This window comes from Otolemur garnettii, unplaced genomic scaffold, assembly GCF_000181295.1.
Source record: "Otolemur garnettii isolate 467f Iridium unplaced genomic scaffold, OtoGar3 scaffold00208, whole genome shotgun sequence".
NCBI classification, from domain to species: Eukaryota; Metazoa; Chordata; class Mammalia; order Primates; family Galagidae; genus Otolemur; species Otolemur garnettii.
Genome location: NW_003852603.1, coordinates 2,245,878 through 2,251,754, shown reverse-complemented (window position 1 = coordinate 2,251,754; position 5,877 = coordinate 2,245,878).

The window sequence follows — 5,877 nt, the reverse complement described above, 5'->3', positions numbered from 1 at the left end:
AGGGCCCACCCCTACCCTGCTCGAGCCAGTTCTATGCCGGGCTGCCTGGGCTCCAAAGTCCTGCCTTCTATGCAAAAGGAAGATCTGTGGCCGCCACGTCTGCACGGTTGCTATTTGGGTCCTCTCCTCTGTTTTATCGGCCTGACATTTCCTCAGCCGATTCCAAGCCCAGTGTACCATTTTAGCTGACGTGGGTGAGTGTTTTGTGGGGACAGCAGATGGATGGAATGACAAATAGCAGGATGGTGGGGACGGCTGAGAAGTGCTGCTTCCTGTGTCGGATGGTTGTCTGTGCATGTGCTCCAAAGTCGTCTAGACACGCCATGGAGGCGGCAGCAGGTGCTGGGCCCTGCCGGCCAGCGCGGGCTTCCATGCCTCCCTTTGTGACTGGTCACACTCATGCATGCAGCCAGTCGGCTGGCTAACCATCTAACCAGCTGTTGGTAGGCTCTCCCAGAGGCAGACCCCAGCGGGCATGAAAAGGTAGTGGGCAAGTAAGGAGGGGAGGGAAGAAAGTCTGAATCAGTGGGTGGTGAGCAGATCGCTGCTAAGGGTCCCTCTGGGTGATGGGGCAGAACATGCTGGGCTGGTCACCCGCTAACTCTCAATTTCCATTGGTTAAGAGTTGCCCAGAGTGTTAACTCTGTGGAACTTTGGCCTGACCTGCACCCAGACAAAACCTTCCGGCAGAAGAAATTCTCAGGTTTGGCTTGGTGCCCATACTCAGCGTTTAGGGCACCAGCCACATGCACCGGGGCTGGTGGGTTCAAACCCGGCCCAGGCCTGCTAAACCACAATGACAACTGCAACAGCAACAAAAAAAACAGCCGGGCATTGTGGCGGGTGCCTGTAGTCCCAGCTGCTTGGGTGGCTGAGGCAAAAGAATCGCTTAAGCCCAAGAGTTTTGAGGTTGCTGTGAGCTGTGATGCCACAGCACTCTACCAAGGGCGACATACTGAGACTGTCTCAAACAAACGAACAAACAAAAAAAGACAGAAATTCTCAGGTTCTTAGGAAAAAGCCATTATTTGGCACAGTGACTGCTAAGGGAATGCCTGTCATTTGCAGCACCAGCCTGTGCATCTGCCACACTCCAGGAGCCGAGGCAGCCCTGGGCAGAGGGGAGATCAGCCTGGAGTCTAGCCGGGAGAGGACGTGTGAGAAGGTGTGAAGCCTGCAGGCATAGGCCCCCTCAAACACAGAGGGAGGCAGGCAACTGCTGTGGGTTCCTGGGAAGCCAGACTCAAGTTCAAGGTTATGTATGTGTAGTTAACAGTTCACAGCCTCTCCACGCATATGGTGGCTGCCTCCCACCTGTGATGTGGGACAGCTGGGACTCCTTGTTAGGGAGAGGTTCTTGGAATTCCTAACTAGGGAGCTGTTCCCTGTGCATTCAGCAAAGAGCTACACCAGAAGAGGGTGGAGACTCCTGAGCTGTCATGCTGGGAATAAGGGTTGGCTGATGGCCCTGGGGACAAACCAGAGGTCCTGGAACTGGAAGGTGGTTGGAAAGGCCACAGCCTTCTCCTCACTAGGGTTCTACCGCTGGCTGGCTCCTTGACGCCAGTGCTGTCATGTCGTGATTGGTTCCAATGGGATAAGGAGCAGGTCTCCCTTCCTCTGCAGCTCACCTGTTCGTGCCCACCCTTCATGCCTAGCCTTGGGGATGCCCTCACAGTCTGCCTGCTTAGTCAATATTTTACTGATTGCAAAGCATGGTGCCACATGGCTCACAGTTGCCTACAGGGACTCTGAGGCAAGTAAGGCGTCGGTAATTACATTTTTCAGTTGGAGAAACTGAGGCCCCCAAATGATGGGTCTATACAGCTAGGACGTGGCAGGTCCCAAGGCACAGTCCCTGTTGCCGTGATCCTGCTCTTCACGAGGGTGGAAAGTTGTTACACAGGCAATTTTTTCCATCTTGTTTCTGGTCCAGTTTCAGCGTTTCCTAAACAACTTGGATAATTTTATGTACTGCGCTGTGCTGCTCTAAATAACTCTGGCGGGCACAGTGAAAAAGTCCATCTTTTTCTGTCATTCTGGTTATACTGAGAAGAAAACCTCTATAGGTAATAGCTTTTGTCACTTGTCCTCTACTCAAATACCCTGTTTTTATTGTATTTATTTTATGATTATCCTCTATTTAGGGCAAGTGATAGCCATTTTCCATTGTAGTGAGGAGATAAGTTTACTTTTGAAATCAATGTCTCTTAATTAAAAAACTGAGCTTGTTTAATGAAAGTATCATGTAAATATTTTAGGCCAGGTGTGGTGGCTCATGCCTGTCATCTCAGGAGTCTGACAGGCTGAGACAGGAAGATCACTTGAGGCCAGGAGTTCAAGACCAGCCTGAACAAGAGCGAGACTCCTGTCTCTACACAAAATGGAAAAATTAGCTGGGTGTGGTGGTTTGCTCATGTAGTCCCAGCTACTCGGGAGGTTGAGGTGGAAGAATCACTTGAGCTCTGCAGTTGCAGAAAGCTAGGATGATGCAAATGTAACCTAGCCCGGTTGATAGAGACTTTGTCTCAGAAAAAAGAATCTAAGTGGCCCTCAGATATGGCAAAAAGATTTTCTGTGGCACACTTACCCAATAGGGTTTGAAGTTTTTCATTATGATAACAATAAAACAGCTACTATTGAGTATTTCATATATGCCAGGGACTTTATTTTTGCCCTTTAAAAAAATGCTATAACATAGTTATTATTTTTGCCTACTTACAGATGAAGAAACTGAGTCTCAAAAGCTTTAGGTCATTTGCCTGGGTCATGCTGTTAGCATCGTGGTTATAAAAATGGCCCCAATTTTCCCTTCCTTGAATCCACATGCATTTGCAATATGACTTCTTTTTTTTTTTTTTTTTTGAGACAGAGTCTCAAGCTGTTGCCCTGGATAGAGTGCTGTGGCATCCCAGCTCACAGCAACCTCAAACTCTTGGGCTTAAGCGATTCTCTTGCCTCAGCCTCCCAAGTAGCTGGGACTACAGGCACCTTCCACAACACCTGGCTGTTTTTTTGCTGCAGTTGTCATTGATGTTTAGCAGGCCAGGGCGGGTTTGAACCTGCCAGCCTCAGTCTATGTGGCTGATGCCATAACCACTGTGCTATGGGTGCCCGAGCCTGCGATGTGACTTTTCTACTCTTTTCAGCAAGAGGTGGAATTTATTTCTCCACCCCTCTAACCTTGTCTTGTCCGTGTGACCTGCCTTGGTGAATGGGGCATGAGTAAACAGGGCCTGAGCTGAGGCATGTACAGTGTTGTGCATGGTGTGTGTGTCTGGGGGGGGCTCATTCTTTGGCTGCTGCTGAGAACCCTTCTGCCACTGCTGCATGAACAACCCAGGTTACTTCTGGAAGATGAGAGTCACAGGGTCCAGGTGTCTCCATGGCCCTCAGCCCTAGCTGAGCTAGCCCAGCCCTTAAGTGCCCTGCATGACCTCAGAATCATGAGAAGTAAGTTTTAAACCACTAATTTTTGGAGTCTTTTGTTACACAGCAAAAACTAGCTGATAGAAATAGCGAGGAGAAGAGCGAGGACTGGAGCTGGACCGTTCTTCCCACAGCCTTTCCCACCTCAGCAGATACACTCGTGCCCTAACCCTGGACGTCATCATCCGGGTCTGTGTCTTCCTCCCTCTACTCATCCAAACCTTCAGACCAGGCTCCCAAAATACGTCTCAAATCTGGGTCCTTCCAAGCTACCTCCTCACTTCTCTAGACGTCTATAAAAGTCCAGAGAGTAAATACTTTACATTTTGCAGGCCAGTCCCGGTAGCAATTACTTAACCCTGCTGCTTCAGAATGAAGGCATAGACAATATATGAGCAACTGCATCCCAATAAAGCTTTATTTATAGATGCTGAAATTAGGATTCTTATAATTTTCATGTGCCATAAAAGATTCTACCTTTGATTTTTTTTCAACCATTTAAAAATGTAAAAACAGTTCAGGCACAGTGGTTCACACCTGTATTCCTAACACTCTGGGAGGCTGAGGCAGGTGGATTACCTGAGCCCAAGAGTTTAAGGTTGCTGTGAGCTATGAAGCCACGGCACTCTACCAAGGGCAACAAAGTGAGACTGTCTCAAAAAAAAAAAAGAGTAAAAACTAAAATCTTAGCTCACAGACCATATAAAAACAGGCAAAAGGCAGGATTTGATCTGTGGGCCCAGTTTGCTGACCCCCAATCTAGACTATTACAACAGCTGTCCAACCAGCCTCGGCTTGACCCCTGCCCTGCATACCCCTGCCTTTCTGTCTTACTCAGAATAAAATGCAAATTGCTTACCATAGTATATTAAATTTGGGATCACCTGCCCCCACTTCTTTCTCACTGCTGTCGGGCCACCCCATCTTCGTATGGCTCCCACATGCAATATGCTCCTCTCTCCCCCACCTTGGGGCCTTTGGACTCCCTGATCCTTCTGCTGGAATCCTCTTCCTGTGGCTCTTTATACTGCTGGCTGCTTTGCACCCTTCAGGTTCTACCTTACATGGCGCTCCTCAGAGGAGCCCTCTCTGACTGCCCCATCCAAAGTTCTCCCCTCCGTGGCTCAGAGATTCCGTTTCTTCATGATACCTCCCACTTTGTAATTTTCTCACACATTGCCCCTTCTCTAGACTGTAGACTCCATGTCTATCTTGAATTCCCCATGTCTTGTGCAAAGCTGGCACAAGATAGACACAGATACTCAAAATAAATATTTGTTGGGCAAAGGAAAGAATTACCACCTGCGATGGTTAATTTCAGGTATCAATTTGGTTGAATTAATTGGTACCCACAGAACTGGTAAAGCGTATGTCAAGGTGCGTCTGGAAGAGACTGGCATTTGAATCAGTAAGCTAAGTAAGGAAGATTCATCTTCACTGGATGTGCGTGTGGGGTAGAGGGGGGCACCATCCAATCAGCTGTGGGCCTGGATAGAACAAGAAGACAGAGGAAAGGAAAATTTGTCCTCTCCGTCTTCTGGAGCTGGGGATATCATCTCCTGCCCTTGAACAGCAGAACTCCAGGTCTTCTGGCCTTTAGACTCTGGGACTTGCACCATTGACCCCCAGGATTCTCAGGCTGTTGGCCTCAGACTGAGAGTTATGAATTTTTCTGGCTCTAAGACTTTGAACTTGGACTGAGCGACAGCAGACTGGGGGACTTCTCAGCCTCAATAATTGTGTGGGCGAGTTACCCTAATAAATCCCCTCTCACATGTCTATGTCTACATATCCTATTGGTTCTGTCTCTTTGGAGAACTACACAATCTAATTCATGGCCCCATGACTTTTTCAGCATCATATCCTTCTCTGTACTACCTCACAAGTTCTGTTTTACAAGTCTTGATCCACTGACTTTCGTAAGTCTTCACATACCTTTCAGATCTTTGAGCTTGCAAGTGAACCCATAGCCTCTTAGCAACGGGCTGGCTAGCATTAACCAGGATTTCTCTGGTGAGCCAATCTGACCCCCAGCTCTTTTTCTGCTGTTCTGAATGGTAGTTTCTTCTGTTCCTTCACAAATTTCTCTTTTATAACATTGTTCTATATAACTTTTTTCTACTTCACTTTGATTTTGAATTGAAGGTGCACGCAATTCTTTCAACCCGTTACCACCTCTGTAGTTATTACCTAAGCCTGTGATTAAAAAGCAACAATATACACACATCTAACTGCTAATCGTGGTGATGGAAAATGAAGCATTCATATGTTAATGGAACAGCCCATTTAACAAGCAGCATGTATGTACTGAATGTTTCACATTTGTCTGGGATTGTGGACATTTCCCATGAACTGGGGTGATGATACATACATCTGAAATGGCAAAGCAACGGAAAAAGGTAGTACACAAATAAGAATCAAAGTGGGCAGTAAAAATAAAGGCATCAT